Here is a 13,486-nt window from a genome sequence, read left to right on the forward strand (position 1 = left end):
CGTCACGCCGCGCCGCCCGCTTATTGACGTAATGAACGCGCCCGTGAAAAATGGAAAAGGGGGAAGAGGAAAAACGTCGCGCCCATATTCATTCGAGTGACGCCTTCGTGATAGCCGAGCGATGCATTATGGAACGCGGCGGCGCTCATAATGAAAGTGTATATATCCCTGGCTCGTCGTCCGTATGTATGGTCATCTCTCATCAGATTCCGGTCAATTCATCTTGCAGGGGCCGCGCCATGACGTATTCAGCGACTTAACTTTGGCGGCGATGTTTTATGAAATAGCTGCCCAATTATGCACCTGCACAATTCAGCAGACCGACTCTCTCTCTCTCTCTCTCTCTCTCTCTCTCTCTCTCTCTCCTCTCTCTCTCTCTGTCCGTTTATTCAGATGTAATCAATGAACAGATCTAGCTATCTATGCAGTTATATTTCGTCAACATTTGAAATTGATTCCGGAGAGAGAGAGAAAGAGAGAGGGACTCTCTCTCTCTCTCTCTCTCTCTCTCTCTCTCTCTCTCTCTCTCTCTCTCTCTCTGCCGTTTATTCAGATGTAATCAATGAATAGATCTAGCTATCTATGCATTAATATTCTGTCAACTAAGGAAATTGATTCCGGAGAGAGAGAGAGAGAGAGAGAGAGAGAGAGATAATACATTATACAGTTGTATTCATCACTTTACACTATATAGAAACCCAGCAAATGACGTCAAAACAAGGCGTTGATTGACCGAATGAATAATTTGGTAACGAAAACTTTCGTCACAGCTACGATGGTCATCGAGGCTGAGAATAATTTATTTAGAAATAACAGGGAAAAAAAATTGATAAAAATTCTCACGTCATCATGATGATCACTCGATGTTACTCTTACTAATACTTGAATAAATTAGGTACAGACGAGAGAAGTAGCAATAAATTTCGATTTAAAATTAATACAGTGAGTTTCCTTAAAATTATGACCGCGTGGAGGTTATTTGCTTGGTTTTCATTAACCTGGCGGCGCAAAAACCAAGGTTAACGAAGGTTTGATGATTGGTATCTCTCGAATAAGAAGTAAATAAACGAGGTTTGACGAAGGAAAACATTATTTTTGACCAAGGCAGACCTGGGTCACTCATGGAGGACTATTCACCCCCTGTACAGGTGGGTGCGACTCTCGAAATAATTATCAAGAAGTCTAAATAGACCAAAACGCCCAAAGGGCTCTCTCACAGGCTAAAGCATGTATATAGAGAGAAGTGACTTTGAATTTCAGGTCTGCCTAATCGAAAACAACCATTCCAATGACAAACCTCCCCACTACAGGCAAGGAGAGCCGTTCCAAGAAAGAAGAAGAACAGCGCATTCCATCCATCAACTGTTTCCACCCATCGTTACCATGTTCACTATTGAGTTAATATAGTGTTTATCGAACTGTGTGAAAGGTAAAAGGAAAGAAAACCATGAAGGGTGGGGTCTGAGTGACCCAGGTCTGCCTTGGTCAAAAATAATGTTTTCCTTCGTCAAACCTCGTTTTTTGACCGAAGGGCAGACCTGGGTCACTCATGGAGTACTTACCAAGACTCATAAAAAGAGAATTTTATGACAAGGAAAAGAAGGGAAGGGAGAGGAATCAGCTGATGGAGGAGGAATACCCCTGAAAAATAGCTAATTGATGTATCCTGAGGTAATATCATTGGAAAATGCAAATTAATGAGAAATATTCAATAATACTATACTTAAATATAAGGATTCTCTATCTTAACCATGTTAAGAATTGAATAAAAATAACGTGCAGTAACCAAGTAGTTATTACTCAAAAACCCATTAAACCAAATCATTATCCACAATAGTATAAAGAAGACACAAACTCAAAATTTAATTAAGGCAGACCTAAAAGATAGGTATCGGTACTAGAAAATATGAGAAAAATTATACATATACTTAATAACTAGAATACCAGGAATCCAGTTGACACAATGACGTCAACCTCATTATGTTGTTAATACAGACATAAATTGTAATCTGATTATATACTTATAATAGAAATATATATTCAGACAATATGAAAAGGTACATTATGTATAAATCGATAACGAAAGACATATAAAACAAATCCATTAAATTTATGAAGTTAGGCTTCCAGATTCAGAACCCAGCACAACAAAAGACGAGGAAATACTAGAATTTGCTTTAAATAATGTTTTCTGAAAACATTTATAGAAGACCATCCAACAAGATCACAAATTCTTTGGCTATTCATGCCTTTTAGGAAAGCAAAGGAAGTTGCGACTTTTCTCAAATCATGAGTTCTGGGAAAGGAACCTGGATCAGCCCAACGAATAAATTGACACATAAATAATCTCAACTTATTAATTGATATGTCAGAAAGGTTTTCTGGGTGTACAAAAATTTTTAAAAGACTTGGTATTGCAGTCAAACAAGGTACTTTTGCAAATTATGCACCGGACATAAAGGATGATGACCTCCTTTATCATCCTTAAGTCTAGTGATAAAAATCGGTTCACGTCTGGAATTATAATGGACGTTCATTCTTGGCCAAAAAATTAGGATTAGGAAACAGTCTGACCCCCTCTGAAGAAAAATCAAGACATTCATCTGACCTCAGTAGTGAATGGATTTCACTAATCCTACTTCCTGTAGCCAAGGAGATTAGAAACAATGTAATGTATAAACTATCTTTAACACAAGGGTTCTCTTGGAACCTTGAAGACAATGCAAAGTTTAAAACCTTATCTAAGGACCAAGAAATTTTTGTACGAGGAATATTGGGTTTGATGTTAAAAAGGGCTTTGATAAATTCTGGAAATGGATGAACCGATACATCAATATTAAAAGCCAGTTTAAGAGGTTTAGATAATGCAGACTTATAAGTTGAAATTGTGGTAGGAGATAAATGTCTGTCATAAAAAAGGTTTCTCAGAAAAGCTAAATAGTTTCCACTGAAATCTTACTAATATTATTAGATTTAATAAAATGACAAAAAGAGTTCCACACAGTCTGATATTGTCTATTGGTAGAAGTTCTTAAGGATTTAATTAAGATTCTTGCTGAATCACTAGAGTATAGCTTGCTATAAATCCTAATCATAAAATCCAGCAAGCTAGTTGGAGGAGAATCTTTGAGGCACACAAGCAACGATTCCTCCCAACTAGTTGCAGAGAGCACTTTTGGTTTTTTTTTTATTTTGGGATTATGAGTCTTTCTTTTGCCCTTTGCTTTCAATAAGAGGGGCCATGGCTGGGCAGTCCACAATGGGGCTATCAGCATTGCTTTTCCCTGAAGCTTTCCAAATAACTGAGCACTCTGAGGATCATCTTTGTTGGAGGAAACAGGTAAATTACTTGCCACCTGTTCCAGTCCAATGTGAAGGCATCGACCCCTACTGCTTGAGAGTCGATCACTGGAGAAACAAAGAGAGGTAACTGGGAATTCTCTCTCGTCGCAAAAAGATCTATTTGGGGCATCCCAACTCGGGAGCAAACATAGTGGAAGGATGTCTGATCCAGAGACCACTCCGATGGTATTGGATGGCTTCTTGGATAACGCATCTGCAATCACATTTCTCACCCCTCCCTGCCACGTGAAACGCTGTCATCATTAGGTTTCTCCTCTGAAGAAGCCTCAGAATAGAAAGAGTCCACTCGTTTAGAGGCTTTGATTTTCGCAGACCCTTCCTGTTCAGACAGGCCACTGCTGTTGCTTGTCTGAATGTAATCTGAAGTGGATCCCTGGCTGGAGATTCAGCTTCTTGATGGCGATATACACTTACAGCTATCTCTAAAATATTTATATGGCAAGCTGAAAGAGGATGAGACCATACCCCCTGAAACATTTGCCCTGCAGATGTGTGAATCCCCCAGCCTGTCTGGGAGGCATCTGTGTATACATCCAGACTGGGTGGAGGTGGACGGAAAGGAATCACTGCCGAGAAAATCTCTGGATGCATCCATCTTTCTAGAGCCCTCTTGATGAAGGAGGGAACGGACATAACTGATCCCTTTGCTTTCTGTTGGCATTCTTGATTAAAAAGTGATTCAGGGGGCCTTTAAAAGGCTTTGCCCACAAGGGTCGACTTTCGAGGCAAACTGGAGCCTTCCCAATATCTGCTCCACTTGCCGACGAGACACTGATGTTCGCTTCAAAAATAAAGAAAGGGTTCGAGATAGAGACAAGACCTTGTCTCTCGGCAGATACAGGGTACCAGAAGTGGTGTCCCCAAACCACCCCCAGCACTGGAAAGTCTGTTCCGGAGTTAATCTTGATTTTTCCCTGTTGATGAGAAAACCTCTCCTGGACAGGGTCTGTAAAGCAAATCTTTGTTGCTTTAAACAATCTGCCTTTGAATTCGCCCATATCAGCCAGTCGTCCAGGTATACCAATAACTGGATACCTTTCTGCCTGAAGTTCCCTCAGAATTGGACGACAGATCTTCGTGAATACTCTCGGAGCGATGTTGAGGCCGAAAGGTAGAGCTTTGAAACGAAACTTCTTCCCTTCTAGACTGAATCCGAGGAACTTCCTGTAATATGGGTGTATCGGAATATGCCAATATGCGTCTTTCAAGTCGATGGAGGTGGCAAAAGCTCCTATTGGCAACAAACAACCTTACGTCTTGCAAAGTTGTCATTCTGAAGGTTGGACATTGTATTGATTTGTTGAGGGTTGACAAGTCTAAGATGATCCTTCTTTTGTTTGTATCTTTTTTCGGGACTGAAAATAAAGGGCCCTGAAAGAGGAGGGAGGTCGTCTCCTCTATTGCCCCAGCCTTCATCATGTCTGAAATAAATTCTTGGAGTTGTGGATTTGAAGCCTGAAAGAATGGACGGAAGGGTGGTGGAGGGCTGCACCACTTCCACGTCAGCCCCTTCTTTATGATTTTGTGAGACATGAATCTCTTGTCCAAGTTGATGAAAGTATTGGAGTCTCCCGCCAACCCTCAATTCCTAAAATGATTTACCCCCTCCCCTAGGAGACTGGTTACGTTTAGGGGTGCTTGGGGACCTCGTACCTCTGCCATGAGGATTACGTTTTCCCCGACCTCTTGGGGTACCTGGGGGACGTCCGTTAGGAGATGAGGAGAGTACTGGTTCTGGTGGTTCCTTCTGTAGTTACCAAAGTTCTGATTTCCCTGTTGCTGGTCCCGGTTTTGAGGCTGTTGCTGTAGTTGTTGTTTCTCTTGTTGATGGTTCTTTTGGCGCTTTGAAGTCCTGGGTCTTTGTTGTGAGGAAGGGCGCTTTGTAGCGGAATTCCTAAAACCAAGCATGGTCAGCATTGACTTGGCCTGATGATCAGCTTGGGTGACTACTTCCTCCAAGGCATCCTTATGAAACAGGTCCTTTGAAAGTGGATCTGTGAACTGAGGAGCTTTAAAACCAGAGTATTTTCCATAAAGCAGCCCCGAAGTGCGAGCTTCCTCAATTCGTATTTCTTTCCTCGCAAAGATGTTATAGGCTGTCCACAACGGCTGTAAGGACATCTTTAGCAAAGCGTAGAGAGCTGAAGAGTTGAGATCCTCTTTAGGGTCTGTCTGGCTAGTGCTTCCGCTGCGATAGTCATGTTTAACGAGCTGAGGAAGTTCTGACGTGCGCCCCACTCGTCTTGAATAGCATTCTTAGGAAGTGGCTGTAATCTGTCTGAGTTGAACAAGGTGGCCGGTTCCATGAGAGCAAATTCTCCCTCTCAAATGTCTTAACATATTCCATAGATGTTATGGGAGAAATAGAGTCGGGGATAAAATTTGCGGGACAGGAGGCCTCGTCCCATGATACTTTTGCATTCCTAGTTATAGCCTTGAACCAGGAAGATGAGGAAGCAAAAAAGGATGATACTATTGAAGATCATCTAGATGCACGACTACTGCCCTTTTCACACCCCTCGAACCTGGAGGATGTGAAAGGGCTATCTGTCCATTCTGAGATAGCAGCAGGATCAGATGCAAGACGATCAAAAAGGGCCTCATAAGCTTGGCGGACTGGGATGATGCCCTTTATTTTCTTGGATGAGCCAGATCTCTTTTTGAACCTCCAAATGGGACCGCTCATAGGAATTGATGTTTCATCAACGTCTACTGAAAGGGGGCCAAAAGAGCGTCCCATCAGCAAAGACTATGGATCCTTGGGGATCCACACCCAAGGACATTCCATCCTTGAATGGTTGCCAGCCCTCTGAACAAGATCCATTGATAGCTTCTTCTGAATAGGAGGGTCAGCAAAGGAGACCATTGAGGGATGAGGACAAATCTCATCTGATGCATGAACCTGTGCCATTACTTCCACCACCACCTCCCGAGAGAAGGAATTGGAGAAGCTGTAGATGTCTTCTGAACCTGTGCTTCCTGAGTGTTTCTAACTAATGAAGTATTCTTCTGGATAGAGGTGGCGCCAGAAGAAGAAACAGTTAGATTTCTTAAAGGGATGTTCCTCTAGAGCAACAATCCTCTGTTGCATATCCCTAATTGCATCAAGGATAATCTCCAAGGCATCCTGCGAATTAGACTGAGAGGGCGGCGCCCTGAGGTGGCAGGGGCTAACTGGGACCAGGAGGGCGACTGTGTAAGGGCGGCAGAGGTAGAACATTCTTCTTGAGTCACTGCTGAAGAATTGGAATCTTTGGATGAGGCATCCTTCTTAGAACCTTGGGAAGACGAAGCGGCAGAGGATTTGGATGTCGACTTACCCTTAGAGGGTCTGGATCCACGAGATCTAGATTTGGAGCTAGATGCTGAGGATGGCTCCTTTGGCAGGGCGGCAGACTTAGTGTCAGAGGTCTTATTTTGTTTAGGGGGTTCTTTAAAGGCGGCAGTGTAGGCTTAGAAATTTGCAGTGGTTGAGGTTCCAGTGTTGCGTCCGGCAGGTTACGAGATGCATCGACTTCGAGAACCACCTCGGAGATAGAGGATGCAGGAGAACCCGCGAAGTGGAACAAGGGCTGAGTCTCTGGTGAGGGTGGCAGAGAAGAAGCCCATGTGAAGCCACATCCTGTGCAACTGCAGATAAGGACTCCTCTTCTGGTCCTCCATTATCTGCAAGAAAAGACACGCGTCAGAGGAACGTCTTCAGGGATAGTTCACGTAAATGAGACTAAACCTAAAAATTCAATATTCTGAGCTAAGATAAAGAAAATACCTACCCTGGATTGAGATCCAGCAGGATGAGTCAAATCCAGGCGCGGTATGTCTCTCAAATTCTGATGAACATCATGTAGTTCTTGAAACTCAGCTCTCTCGTGAGGATCAAAGAAATGTCTTGGCCTTTCTTCCTGTATTTCGAGATTTTCCTAAACCCGTAAATCCAGTCACTAAGAGCTTTAAAGGCAATGCTGGCGTCTTCGGGTTGGTCCAAATTACGGGCCCTGTCCCATAGTTCATCACAGTTGCCACAAATTGCGCCATGATATTGATGATTCCTCGAACAAAAGGCATGGGTCCTGCACAAATCGTGGGTTATGTCTTCTGTTGCGTGATTGCATTCGCGGCAGGGCATCCTGGAAGGAAGAGTTCTTAATGAGTTTAAATCATCAAAAAATCCTTTGCCGCCCAAAGGTGGCATCCCCCCTTAAGGCGGCAGACAAGCATTATTGCAATTATAGTCCCCCGCCGCCACAACCGCAGCAATTAGCGTAATCCTATAGCTGCTACGAAAGTTTGGGGGTGGGTGGGGGGGGGGGGCGGCAGGATATGTATCAAGGTATTCATTCCCTTCAAAGACCTGTCGTCCCAATCGCGGCAACTGCAGAGAAAGGCGACCAGTATAATCCTGCGGCTACCATGAAAAAAGGGCGAGCGCGGCAGGTAAGGCTGATAAATTAACTAGGGCGGCAGGTAAGGTTGAGAAATTAACTAGGGCGGCACGTAAGGCTGATAAATAAATTAGGGCGGCAAGAAAACGCAAACAAATATATACAGACTATGTATATACATACACACACACACATATATACATATATATATATATACATAAATACATATATATATATATATATATACAATATAAACTGCAGAATGGGAATGAATAAAACACATCAAAGAAAAATATATATACGCACTAGGAGTCATTAACGCCAACGCGGCAGACATTAGCACTGAATTTCTGCCGCGTTACTAAAACCATTCATGAATGGTATGCCGCTTAAGAAATACACGCTCACTTAATGGAAGATGCCCTGCCGCCTTCTATCACCTATCCTGAACAGATACCTGGTTCGGGATAGAAGAGGTATCGCCAACGCGGCAGACATTAGCAATCTGAATGTCTGCCGCATTGCTAAAAACCATTCATGAAATGGTATGCCGCTCAAGTAAATACACGCTCAACTTAATGGAAGCGGTCCTTCCGCCTTCTATCACCTATCCTGAACAGATACCTGATTCGGGATAGAGGAGGTATCGCCAACGCGGCAGACATTAGCATCTGAATGTCTGCCGCGTTGCTAAAACCATTCATGAAATATGCCGCTCAAGTAATACAACCTCAAACTCAAAGGACGCGGTCCTGCCGCCTTCTTCCACCTATCCTACAGATACCTGGTTCAGGATAGAAGAGGTATCGTACTGCACCCTCCGTGAGACAGCGCTGCCCCGCGAAGACGAGATAACTCACGGGGGTTCTCCTACTCACGATCAAAAGGTGATAGGGGGAGAACCAACGTTACCCAAAACACCCTGGCCGAAGACCGAGAGGGGAGGGCTACACCTGGGGAGCACACTCTAGGAAGGGGGGGGGGGCTAGGGGGGGGGGTGCCTAACCATAGCCTACCCTCTTAAATTGTGTACCCTAGGTTATCCTAGAAAAGGTAAAACACGAATAAAAAACACAAACCAAATAATATAAAAGCTAGGCTAACTTATCTTAGAGCATAAGTATATAAGCGAACCCCATAGTTCATTAAGGCTGACAACAAAAATGGCCGCCGCATTGGTCAGGATGAGTACACAGTCTTGACCAGCCAATTAACAACGAAATACGTATGTATTAAGCAAAAGAAACAACCAAAATGAACTATAGGCTAAAATGAATGATTAATGATAAAAACTCACATTAGGATGAAGATAATAATCCTAAAAACTGGAAATAATTGAGAGTCACACAAAAGGTAAACACCTGTCAAGGCGAAATAGGTGAACATGGTAACGATGGGTGGAAACAGTTGATGGATGGAATGCGCTGTTCTTCTTCTTTCTTGGAACGGCTCTCCTTGCCTGTAGTGGGGAGGTTTGTCATTGGAATGGTTGTTTTCGATTAGGCAGACCTGAAATTCAAAGTCACTTCTCTCTATATACATGCTTTTAGCCTGTGAGAGAGCCCTTTGGGCGTTTTTGGTCTATTTGACTTCTTGATAATTATTTCGAGAGTCGCACCCACCTGTACAGGGGGTGAATAGTCCTCCATGAGTGACCCAGGTCTGCCCTTCGGTCAAAAATGTCTACTGTAACCTAATTAGGTACCCATTGTCACGTGACATTGACTGACCCATCATGACCTCAGCAACCGAGTTTATGAACCTTTGAAATCACTTATGACCTCAGAGGTCAAGGTCACGAGAAACTGGATTAGTTATGACTTCGGGAAAGGAGGTCACGAGCCATTGATGTCAGCTATGACACGAACGGAGATCACGCAAAATTGATGTCAGCAGTGACCTCAGGGTTCAAAGGCAAACACCAAGTGATGTCAGTTATTACCCCAAAAAGGAAGTCGCCTATATCCTATAACTTTAAGAGCTGACGTCATGCCTAACAGATGTCAGCAATGACCTCAAGAACCAAAGTCAGACATCACTGATGTCAGCGATGTTACCAAGAACCAACGTCAGACATCACTCATGTCAGAAATTGCCTCAAGATCGAAAGTCACGCATCACTGATGTCAGCCTTATCCTTCGAAAACGAGATCACGAGATGTCTCATTGATGAAAATCATAACTTCAGGAACCAAAGTCAGACATCACTGACGGCAGCCATGCCCTTAAAAACCAAGGTCAGGTGAGGTCACGTGTCAATGACGTCAGAGCTCTGACCTCGGAATAAACGATTGCAGAAACTGGAAGAATTTTGGTTCGTAATTTATGCAATTGTCTTCGTCTCTTTTTCTTTATTTCTTCATTTTCTTGTTCCTGTCTTTCGCTCTGGTATTATAAGTCGTTTAAGTAAATTTTTCGATTTATCATAGCACTATATTTTTTCATCCTAGTATTTTATTTTTACAACTATACTCGGTTTTTTTCATCTGTCCACCCGCCTGTGGTGTTCGCGCATGGTAACACTGCGTCCCGGGCTTTAAATCGTTACGCTATGTGTAAGTTTTAGGTAAATAAAAGGATATCTGGGTGTACATTTCCGCATACAGTAAATCATTTAAGCACTTTTCAGTTGCAAGTGTACACCTAGGTATCCTTTTATTTACCTAAAACTTATATTAGGGCTTTTGCCTTGTATAATAAGGCGCCCTATGAGGTAATGTTAGACTTGCGATAATCTTACGCTAAGTCGGTTGGTTATGCACTTCCATACTCATTGGAGTGTCTTGGGGTTTCATGATAACTAACGAAGTAAGTATCTTCTTTCGTTATGACGACGATGTGTTAAACTCATGATGATATCTTTCTGATGTGAGGTTCTAGTAGAAAACACGAAGTATAAAAATACATATATTCTTCTGAGATTACATGATGAAACTTTGATAAAGATGTACAAGTCTTCTAATGACGATGGCTTGATCGCTTCTGCCAACGATGATGGCTAATTCTGTTCTACATGATGAAGCTTAGATAAAGATGTACAGGTCTGCCAATGATGATGGCTAACTCTATTCTGACTACTATCTCGTTTACAAATCATAAAGGAAGCAGAAAGTAGCTCGAACATACGAACATACACGCAGATGACACATTACAAGTCACGTAGGCCGTTTGAATTATAGGTCGCGGTAGTTGCCTCAAACAGGAAGCTTGGACAAAATGTTTTCAAAACAAATGAAGGACCACAGGTGACGGCACGTCAACTTAGCCTACTTTATTGTATACGTCATCTTAGCGTCTCTGGTCTGATCACATTCCTGCAAGCAATCTGGTTGACCTCTTTAGTTTTAGTCTTTTATATATATATGGAATAACATTCCATATTTTTATTATGTAACTCTTACACTTACACATAGCGTAACAATTTGAAGCCCGGGACGCGGTGTTACCATACAAAAACACCACAGGCGGGTGGACAGATAGAAGAAAACCGAGTATAGTCTAAGTCATTCCTTCGCTATATTTAATACTAAATTTTAAGGATTAAACGAGACTTGCATTTAGCTATGCAATAATTTACAAAATACACAATGTATTGGGCAGAGCCAAGCCGAATAGTACATATACCAGTCTTTCAAATTATAAACAAAATTGAACGTCCCCTCCATAATTTAAACCCACACAACAAATTTAAAGTATGAATTAAAATTCAAAATACATTTTACAGATCTGATCAATTATGCAATGCTTTATTCATTTTTCCCGTAACATATATGATGCCAAGCCTACGTTTCATAATTTACGATCAACGATACATTTTTGGACGGTATATTTCCTTCACAGTCGAGTCTGCTCCCAAACCAACGATTTCAAATTGCAAACTAAAAATATTAAATTGAAGCGACAATTTCAAAAATTGCAAGATGCTAAAACATACAAAACTGACGCGAATGCTAAGATGGATGTCTGGCATAACGATTGAGGATACAATTAGGAACGAGTGAGGATACAGTTAGGAACGAGGGAGAATACAATCAGGAAGAGAGGATAGAATTAGGAACGAGGGAGGATACATTTAGGAACGAGGGAGGATACAATTAGGAATAAGGGAGGATACAATTAGGAACGAGTGAGGATACAGTTAGGAACGATGGAGAATAAAATTAGGAAGAGAGGATAGAATTAGGAACGAGGGAGGATACATTTAGGAACGAGGGAGGATACAATTAGGAACGAGGGAGAATACAATTAGGAAGAGAGGACAGAATTAGGAACGAGGGAGGATACAATTAGGAATGAGGGAGGATACAATTAGGAATGAGGGAGGATACAATTAGGAACGAGGGAAGCTAGAATTAAGAATGAGGGAGGATATAATTATGAAAGGAGGCTAGAATTAGGAACGAGTGAGACTTCCCTGACCGGCTTGCACCAGGAATCTATCTTCGACAAATGTTGCAGGACACTGGTCACCTACCTTAGCTAGCTGGGCTCCACCTGAAAATAGATTTATAATTACTATGTTGAGATATTCAGCATATTTATATAGTTAATCTAATCACGTAAATAAATTTTCAAAAAACAATATACGTACTATTCTCGTATTGCATCATCGTTTTTGAAACATAAGTACATTGACCAAAGAACCTGCATAAGATTTCTCACTTGGAAGAAGCTACAGTAGACATTACGAAATCGGTTGATTGTAATATACAAAGCAAAGCAAGCAATTGCATCAAAATATGACAGTTTATGGTTTAGACAATGCATAGACAACACACTTCCCTATCCTTGCAATAAAAAAATGATTGAATACATAAAAAACTGTTCTTGGCATTTCATCGTAGGCCTAATTTCTATCCATTATTTAGAAGAACGTGATTTTTTTTTTGGGAGTCGTCAAGCAAAGAATGGATGCAAGGTCTAAATTCCTAAGCATGCCTAATAAAACATCCCTACTTATTTAAACAAAGATGCCTCGATTAATATTAATTTCGTGTATAAAGATCGAAACTACTGTATAACACAGTAAAGAATGACAACCAATGATATGAACCCGAGGAGTCATGGCAGAAAGTCTAGGACTGACCATCTGTAAATATAAGCTTTAAGCCTGCAGTCCTCTCTACTATAATAGATTCACATCAGCCGTGCATCTGATGTCTAGGCCAGTCCCTTACGACGCTCTTGACTGGTTGTTGATAAGCCAGTCGCAGGGCTGGAAACTCTCAGCCTCTCGAGAGAGAGTTCACATAGGCAGGATGTATGTTCCACCTTTCCGGAGGGATACTTTTGAAAGATGTATTCCTCAGGAGAGGTGGAACATACATCCTGCCTATGTGAACTCTCTCTCGAGACTGAGTTTCCACCCCCCTGATTGGCTTATCAACAGCGAATCAGGAGCGTCGTAAGGGACTGGCCTAGACATCAGATGCACGGTTGATGTGAATCTACTATAGTATGGTATTTACTACTATTGTGGTTTCATTGAATACTATTCTTCTCCCTTACTCACTGACACCGTATGTCTCTTGAGACTTCGTTTCTGTTAAACCTTTAGGGTGAAACGACTTGAATCTAATGGTTTTGCGTAACCAGTATTATAGCCTCGCTATAGCACCGAGCTCAGAAAAGAGAACAAGGTTAACTAACAGAGTCTAGAGCAGTGGTTTTCAACCTGGGGGGCGTCAGCAATTTCCAGGGAGGTGCGAGCCCTATGGAAAAATGATAAAAAAAAATTATCT

The sequence above is a fragment of the Macrobrachium nipponense genome, chromosome 3 (assembly GCF_015104395.2).
Source record: "Macrobrachium nipponense isolate FS-2020 chromosome 3, ASM1510439v2, whole genome shotgun sequence".
Taxonomy (NCBI): domain Eukaryota; kingdom Metazoa; phylum Arthropoda; class Malacostraca; order Decapoda; family Palaemonidae; genus Macrobrachium; species Macrobrachium nipponense.